We start from the raw sequence: 9,544 nt of genomic DNA, 5'->3' as shown, positions 1-9,544 counted from the left end.
AAGGTTGATGGAAAATTCATGAGCTTCTAAAAATTTGAGCTCCAAAAATGCAGTAAATCTTAGAACTCAGATTGTAACAATGCTATTTTATTTTTAACAAGATGAATCACCTTTACTTCTTTGCTTCATTGAAATGATTGATTTCTACAATTTTATTTGTAGTTTATTGCCTGGTTATCAGAGGGTTAACAAAATTCCTTAATGATATACTTATAGAAAACTCTTGAAACTGAGAACATTGTTGTCCCATTTCTAATCTACCCAGTAAATGTTTGTGTTCCTCATATGAGTAGCATTTTTACCAGCTGTCAAATTCAGAAGAGTAATACAGTGTAACCTCTGGTGTTGACCGTAATCAGTTCTGAGAATTCGGTCGTCATCCAATTTGCTCATCACCGGAAGCGCATGTGCATAAAAAAAAGATTCAGTGCAGAAGAGCAAATTGCTGCTCTTTGGTCACCACCAGAGTACCCATTTGCGACCAGAGGTAAGAACTTTTGTTTGTTGCCCAGAGGTTCCACTGGCAAATAACAGGTACCCTGCCCTCTCCTTGACTCATCCATACCTTATTGGTTTGTTTTCATAGATCAGGAAAACAAAAGGCCCAAGGAAGCACAAGAACCATCTTTGTTCCATCAAAATGATAGTTGAAAATATGGCAATTTCCATAATCTCTTGATGTCAGCAAAGAAAAGAGATGTGAAGTGGAGATATTTATTTTATTTATTTATTTAGGGAATTTATATTGCCACCTATTCACACATAGCGACTCAATGTGACTTACAGAATATAAAACCCCATATAAAAACAATGAAACTAATAAAAGAAGTCACAAATTAATATACTAAGATCACTCCCACCTTGGTGACAGCACCTCAAATGAGCCATTTAATGGGCTCCATCCTGCTCTGGGTTCCCCTGGCCTGCTATGAGAACCAGCACCTTCTGGAAGAGTGCTAGAGTGGGAGCCATTCTAATCTCTGGGGGAATGATGTTCCAGAGAAAGTAGGCCATCACGAAGAAGGCTCTTCTTCTGAGTCCCACTAGGTGTATCTCCCCTAGTGGATGGCACCTGCAACATTCCCTGCCTCCCTGTTCTGATGGATTGGGTATATGTGACCGGCAAGAGATGGTCCCTCAGATAACCTGGTCCCAAGTAATGAAGGGCTTTAAAGGTGCCAACCGGCACCTTGAATTGCACCCAGAAGCAAATTGGCAACCAATGCAGCTCCTGCAGGAGAGGTGATACACTGGGGTCTGGACAAAACCATACAGGCCACTGCATTTTGCACTAACTAGAGCTTCCAGATGGTCTTCAAGGGCAGACCCATGTAGAATGTGTTGCAATAGTCAAGACAGGAAGTGATTAGGGCATATAAGTAGGGACTGTTGGTCCAGGAAAGGGCATAACTGGAGCACAACCCACAGTTGCACAAAGGCCCTCCCAGCCACTAAAGTCCTCTGAGTCCAGGAGAACCCCCAGATTATGCACAGGGTCTATTTGAGATAGTGCCGCCCCATCCAAGACCAGAGGTGGCAATTCTCCCTGAGCCAACATACCCCAAACCCAGAGCCACTTGGTCTTGCCAGGGTTTAGTTTCAACTCATTTAACATCAGAGTTCCTCCTGCCTCCCTACCCCCTCCCCCATGGCAAAGGTCCGGTAGACAGGTTGCAGAAGTGTTCTTGCACTTGGGCTTCTTTTGCATTACAGTTGTGCTATAATAAACTTAGCTTCAAACATTCAAAAACATTACAGAAGCACACATAGTGTGGCACCAATTCTGAATAGTATAAATGTCACAAATGGAAGGGTAGCTTCTTACAATAGATTCAGGCCCTGTCAAGATGACATTCCACACCATCCAATCAGAGCTGAAGAAGCTTCTTGGATGGAAACATCTTCAAAGAAACAACGTCGGTTGCCTCCTGAAAAAGGACTTTTGGGGCAGCTATATCCTGGATGACTGAGAATCTCCATAGACACCTGTCAAGATCAAAAAAAAAAAAAATCAATTAAATTCCATTTTAATGATAAAGTTCATTATGATATTGGACAGTCATACAGTCTTAATCTAACTTGCCTCGTCATGGGAATAAAATGAGAGTGAAAATGGGACCCCTTCCCTGACAAACTCCCAAGACACATTAGATAAAGTCCTGAGTTTCATGGAGAAAAGTCAGATTAAAGCAGAATTACAAGAAAAATGCACTAGCACAATGCAACCAAGAGAATGTTGTCTCTAGAGGGGACAACAAGGACATTTAATTAAATGCTTTTTCAAATCTTGTATTTAAATGCTGTGACTCTAGGATTTTGATAATCAATTCATAAGATATTATATTAAAGTAAGATAACTGGAATGCCATTCATTTGAAGTCCTTAGTACAAATTAAATACATGCTATCTATTCCCACATAAAGGTGTTGAAATGGATATTGGTCAGGCAAATAGCTAAAATAGAAAAAAATTCCATACCAAGAAAATTTTCAAGGACAATTGTTTCTGCAGACTACAAATGCTTTTGCCAATATTTCCAAGGATGGCCTAGCAAATTTAACCTTTTTTTTTTTTTTTTTGGTCATAGAGATTACAAGTATTCCTTGCTTAGTGACTGCCTTGTTTAGCGATTGCCTCATTTAGAGGTTGCAGTTACAATGGTAATGAAAAATAACTTTCTTCACAAGTCTGTACAGCAAAGGAAAGCTGAAGTAAGATCATAAGCACAGTCTCAGTTTCACTTAGCAGCAGCTTAGCTTAATGTGTTTCCAGTCCCAATTTTGATTGCTAAATGATAATTATCTATATTCATGTCCCAAAAGTGCTTTTTCAGAAGGCAACTGGACTTTCTTGTTTTTCTTTTGAAGACATTTTTCTTGTCATCCAAGAAGCTTCTTCAGTTCTGACAGGATAGTAGGGAATGGAAGGATTTATATTCCTTGCAGACAAATTTGCATCCTTTTAGTGGCTCATTGAAACACCTGGAGGTTTATCTGTGTCCTCAGGGTCACCTGAGTAGCGCTCCTGGCTCCTGTAGTCTACATTTTTTTCTCTGGAAATCCATTCCTACTCCCACACGCATTCAAAGGGCGTTCATCTGAAATTGTACAGTTAAAAGTCTGCAAGATATTCTCAATCATCCAGATCATGCTTTTTCAGGAAGCAACTGGACTTTCTTGGTTTTTTCCTTTGAATCCTGAAAAATGACCTGGATGACTGAGAATCTCTACAGACTATCTGTATTCATCTATGAAAATACATCATGATTGTTTTGGAAATGCCAACAATTCTATTTATGCCTATTATTGTTACAAATACGTATTAAATTGTTCATTTTGAAAGGAGTAATTTTCAGCAACTTTCATAGGAGTAAATTTGCATATTTTCAGAGACTCTGGGATTTATCGTTATGAGAGCAAATAGTTACTTTTTTGTTAGAGAAAGTGTAGTTTTATTTTATTTTACTGCTTTTGTATAAAAAATAAAAAGGGGGGGGATAAAGAAAAAATATTAAGTTACATATGATACATATTAATTTATTTAAACTAATTTTTAAATGCATGAGATAAGCATGGCCGTGCAGAATAATACCAATCAGTTTTGTTTTGTTCTGTTCTTTCAGCATATTGCTGAATCATATTGAGAGAGAACCAGAAAGTGAACATACAAGATTGAAAATCTGATGTTGTATGTTTTTCCAATCCTGAAGCACAACTGTTTTGCTGTTTCTCATGATCGGTATATTATGTAATTTATCAAACATAACCATTTACATAATGGTTAGCATATCAACACACATTTTATACTTTCTGCTATGAAGATATATGAATACCTGCATAGGAAAAGATGACAACTAGAATCAAAAGTATACACTGAAACAGTGACAAATATAAATATGCAGAAAATACAACTTTGTCATTTGTAAACATTTCACTAGAATGGCCTTAGAAGAGTTGCCACAAGGGCAATTCAAGATGGAAGAGAATTTTCCATGCATAAAGCAGGACGTTGTTCAACTTGATGACACCTAACTCACCAGATAAATTTATTTTGTATTTGTTTTATATATTACACATATATACACATATGTACCTACCACATATCAACATTGTTTTGATTCAAAGCTTTAGGAAAAAGCTTTGCACAGGAAAAAAAAATATTTTTGTTGTGACAAATGATTACAGTAGTAGTGAATGAGCCTCTCTAGCTATGATTTGCATTAGTTAATTGAAGACAGAACTTTACACAATTCATTGTTAGCTTTCCACATCAACTTCCTCAGGGGTGGGATTCAAATTTCTTTTTTTTTTTTTAAACAGACTTTATTCAGTTTTCACATTAAAAACAAAAATCTCTTTTTAGTGGACAACATATTTCCGGGTCATCATCTTTACATACAAATATGACAGAAATTATACATTGATATATGCATACTTAATTCTATTATTACCTTTTCCATTCCAAATTTTCAGTAAGGAGAGAAACAAACACATTAATTCTAGCCTCTTTCATTAATTTCAATCAATTTTGTTTCATTTCAATTATTTCAAATATAATCCTTTAATATTTATTTTTAAACGTAAAGATAAACAATATATATTTGCCTAATAAATAATAATAAGGTTTAATTCTAAATTCTTTCATTAATCCCAATCTAAACATTTTTAAATTTCATTTCAATTATTTCAAGTATAATCCTTAATATTTATTTTAAAAATAAAAATAAACAATATATATTTGCCTAATAATGGTAATAATGAAGTTCAATGTCTCTCCTTGCTTTTAATAATCTATATTAAACTTATTAAGCTTATTAATTTAGCTGGTTCTTTAGTCTGTCACATTCCCTTTCCATTACACTTTTTTTTTTATAAATTCTAAATTAATACAGATCTTAACACACCCACACAAAAAGAAAAAAGAACAAGTATAAGTTTCCCCTTTTACTATTTTAAGTGTTCCACCTTAATGATTAGAATATACCTTTATTCCCTCATCTTAATTCCCAATAAACCATTAGTCATTACATCTTCTCAATTGGATTCCACAGCATATTTCCCCCCCTTTAATAAGAGTTATCAGTATCTATATTACCCTATTTTCTAAATATTTTTAATTGCAGAAATATTCTTATTACCCCTTGTCACCCTGCAGAATCCCCCCCTTAATTCATCAACCATTATCTCTGAAAATGCAATTTCTTTTCAACATTTTACTAGTTCTGTGTTTCTCTCTTTCACACACGTGTTTCCCACTGCTTCTCCTCCCCCTCTCTTGCCCATGTCTTTTCTCATTCTTTCTGCATTTCCTGACTTCACAAGTATTCCTTCTTTTAATTGTAAAGAAACAATTTCCTTTCAACATTTTACCAGTTCTGTGTTTCTCCCCTTCACATGCGTGTTTCTTACTGCTTCTCCTCCCTCTCTTTTCCCCATAACTTTTCTCATTCCAATTTATCTCCTTAATATCTTCCCTTCCCCTTTTCTGCTGAATCTTCCTGCGTCTCCTAACTTCACAATTATTCCCCCTTTTAATTGCTTTCCTGAAATTCAACTTTTTAACCTTCCTTCTTTCCCCACTTCTTTGTAACGTTCTTTGTGTTAATTGTCCATTCAAAATGTCTTCTCCTTGAGTCTTCTCCTGATTGATGTTTTTGGTTTAGACCCTGGACTGGAATAGCTGAGAACTTTAAAAAATTGAAAGAAGAAAGAAGGAAAGTAAAAGTGGTTTCTTTTTGTGGACTTTAAGGATCATAAAATATAAGAATGATGATATCTCTCTGGGATTTAAAAATGGAACTTAAAAATATGAGAGAATTACTACAGGAAAGAGGCGAATCAGTTTGCTCTGTGCTAGAAAAAATGGAAATGGCGATTGAAAAACAAGAAGAAAGATTCTCAGAGGAGCTGGGATTCAAATTTCTTAACAACTGGTTCTGTGGGCATGGCCTAATTTGTGGGTGTGGCTTGGTGGTCATGTGACTGGGTGGGTGTGGCCAACTCAATGTTACTCACATGGAGGGGTGCCTCGCCTGGCTTTTCCTCACTCCCCCCTCCCAGCCAGTCCTCACTTTCTCTTTCATGTTGTGGTGAGAGAAGAAGCTTTTTCAAAGTCATCTTCCCCTTGATATTAGCCAATAAAATCAGATTTTGCTATCAGAAGACCTGATGGACATTTCCAAATATTGTTTATCACCATTCTCTTGGAAAGACTGAGTGGAGAGTTTTATAAAGAATAACAGAGTTGGAAGAGACCTTGGTGGTTTTCTAGTTCAACCCCTGCTGAAGCATGAGACCCTATACAATTATGGACAAATTTCTTCTTAAAAACTTCCAGTGATGTCCAGACCCACAATTTCTGAAGGTATCCCATTTCTCTGATTAATTGTTCTCACTGTCAGAAAATTTCTTCTTATTTCGAGGTTGGATATGTTTGATAAGTTTCCATCTCACAGTTACTTCCAGTTGAGCCAGGCACCACCTATTCTATACATTTTTTCTTGCCTGTGTAAAATCTTACTTTACTCTCCATTAAATATTTAAATTGTTCTACAGTGGTATTCAGTTTACTACAATGATTTTTGCAAAATGCATAAAAGCTTGAAGAATACATCACTGCTTATACTGATAAAAATTATTCTTTTTGTACATTAAAGCATACAGTCAAGCAAATATTTCCAATCCTACAATTGAAAACACCATTCTTTCTCTTCTCCTTTAATTAAATCTTTCTGCTTTACATATTTTTTTTCTTTGGCCTTATTGCAATATTCCAAAACTTTCACAGATCGTTTACAAAGAACCATTTCTAATTTAACTGAAATACAAAACAATCTTTCTGGTATGGAATTCCTTGACTCACACTCACACCCCTCAGCTCGTCAACACTTCTCAATGTTTTCCCTTCCTTTTTGTTATGTACAGAAATGTGCTTCTCTTTTACTGCTCTTTTCAAATTAACCCTCCACTGATGCCTACACCTGCATTTAATTCAGGTAAACCCAAAAGACAATACTTCTTTCCTAAATTGTCAAAATGGAAAGTGCTCCAAAGGATTACACAGGAGGGTGATATTAGCAATTCATAAACATAATTATCTTCCTCTCAGAAAAGATGGGGACTTAACAAACTATTTCAGCAATGCATGATTAACTGCATAGCACCAAAAGGCAGATGAGTTGCTCATTGAGACCAACAGTGATACAAGCAAAAATCAGTCTTGTTAGGAAAGGCTGTCTAATAAAAACATACCTAGGTCTTCTCTTATTATAAAATCATCCTGGTCAGCTGTGTAACTTCCTCCCCTCCCTCTTTTGGGAAGATTTACAAACAACTTCCAGCCAGTTTTGCCCTGCAGCCTTGCCCATCCTCGCTGGCAGCTCTTGCCTGGGCAGCAGTTTGGCTTTACCTTGTCCAACCTTCCTCCTCCCACAGCTGGTGGCAGAGGGGAAGGCCAGCCCCCTCAGCTCCAGCAATGCCCTGTGTGCCAAGTCCTGATCTGGGGCTCTCCATACCTGGGATGTGTGTGGCAGGGTGGCGATGGCATGCTCCAGTTGTTTTCATCAGCGAGAGGGCTGCAGAGCCTCTCTCACCAATGGGAAGGCTCTTGCCAAGAAGGCAAGTGGTGGTGGCGCGTCCCGGAACTTCCCGGAAGTGGGGAGTTTTCTTGGGCAGCTTCAGTAGAGCAGCTGCGGCAGCAAAAGGCAAAAGGTGAGCAAACAGGAAGGCAAGTGGTGGCAGTGGCAGTGCGTCCTGGAACTGTGCCGGTGGGGGGATTTCCTTGGGTAGCTTCGGTGGCAGCAGAACACACCAGGGAGACAATGGTGGGGTGTTCCCCTGGGGGGGGTCATTCCCCAACTGGATCCAGCCACAGCAGCATCGGGGGAGAAGAACATTCCCTTCTCCCCAGCCAGTGCCCCACCATGGCCCTGCGGTGGCTTCTTCCTGGCCAGGGGAGAAGGGAAAGTCCTCCTCCTCCCCCTGGCCAGGAAGAAGCCATCCATGCTGGCTGGGGAGAAAGGAACATTCTCCTCTTCCCCCAGCAAGCATGGACACAGCCCCGTGGCTTCTTCCTGGCCAGGGGGAGGAGGAGAATGTTTCCCCCTCCCCTAGCCAGCACGGACATATCCATGCGGTGGGGGGGGGCAGCTAGATAGCTAGGTCGGGGTGAAGCAAGCCAGGTAAGCCCAGGGAGGGGGCGAGACACCACAGCGACCTAGGCCAGCCCAGGAATCAACTCAATCGGGGCTTGCTTGTAGGCTCACTCACCCAGGGAGATCAGTGCTGCGGTGAAAGGCAGGCAGCAATGGCGGGCAAGATGAGGAATGACTGGGCATGGTGAATGGGCAGGCAGGGAGGGGCAGGACCAGTTCTCCAAACTGCATAGGCTCATAACAACCAGTTCTATAGAACTGGTCCAAACCGGTAGAAGCCCACCCTTGAACTTCCTTCTCCTGCATCAAATGTAGAAAAAACAATCCTCACTTTTTCAAGTTCACTGCTCACTTCATATTCATTTCAAGAAAACAGATACAAAAAAGCTTGACTATGATCCATTTCCCAAGATTCATCCCCAAATTGCTGCATTCCTAAGCTATGAAAAATACAGCCAAGGCCCTGTTGGTCCCTGGCCTTTCCAAGATTTATCCATTCATTCATTGAGGCCACCCAATTCCAGATGACTCAGATGACTAAGGCCATAGACTGCTCTACTATGCTTGCATTTTAACTTCAAGAGACATTGTAACTTATTGTAATTTATCACTATATGAAAAATTAGGAGTTTATTGAGCATGGAGAGCAGCAAAAATATTCATGTTTAGTATTAGAAAGACAATGCAGGGCACATTTACAATATTTGTGCTTAAGGTGAGACCAGAACTGATGGTTACCTGGTTTCAGCCCTGATGCCTTAACCTCTATAACAAATTGGGACTCCAGAACTTTATTACTCTGATAGATTGTGTGTGAGAGAGAGGGGGGGAGAGGGAGGGAGGGAGAGAGAGAGAATCTCAGATTGCTAATGTTCCACATTTATTTTCTTTTGGTTTCTTCTCTTTTAACAAATATATATAGGGTATTGTATTACAGTGAGTTGTGCAACTCTGTGATTATCTTCTTTTGTACTGAATCTCTACATGCTAATTCTTAAAATTAAAAAAGGACAATGGCATTTTATCATTTAAAAAAAAGTTTGACATTTTATCTTTTGTGAGATTGCTTTATCTTTCAAGAAGGAAAGGAAGAACTGGATTCTCTAATCATCATGTCTCTGTGCTACATAACAAAAGGTGTCCCTACAAAGATTAAGTTCACATTACTCATTAGAAAGCAGTATAAGAACACTATCTGGTACATTTGGGTTATAAACATATCTAAGGTGAAAGACACCTTAGAGATAGGTAGTGTTAGCAAGAGTTATCATGTCATAAGACCTAAAGCAGAAAGCAGAACCAGTGTGTATGAAGACTTGGCATTTCCATTCTTTCATCCTATAGATTTCAACTTTACTATAAGCTCAAAGAGGTATTTAGTCACCCTAAATG

General features: G+C 38.7%; 1 long non-coding RNA gene across 1 annotated transcript; it reads right to left on the bottom strand.

Moving 5' to 3' along the window:
• Positions 1-865: 865 nt before the first annotated feature.
• On the bottom strand, positions 866-8,331 carry LOC148130195 (uncharacterized). The gene is made up of 3 exons (XR_015750220.1): positions 8,268-8,331; positions 7,514-7,687; positions 866-1,986 (listed from the first exon to the last, which is right to left on the bottom strand). It is a non-coding gene; the product is annotated as an uncharacterized LOC148130195 (long non-coding RNA).
• Positions 8,332-9,544: the final 1,213 nt, after the last annotated feature.

This window comes from Notechis scutatus, chromosome 6 (assembly GCF_049901735.1).
Source record: "Notechis scutatus isolate UNSWTSFEM ecotype Mainland chromosome 6, rNotScu1.2, whole genome shotgun sequence".
Taxonomy (NCBI): Eukaryota; Metazoa; Chordata; class Lepidosauria; order Squamata; family Elapidae; genus Notechis; species Notechis scutatus.
This window is presented reverse-complemented; position numbering and strand designations above follow the sequence as displayed.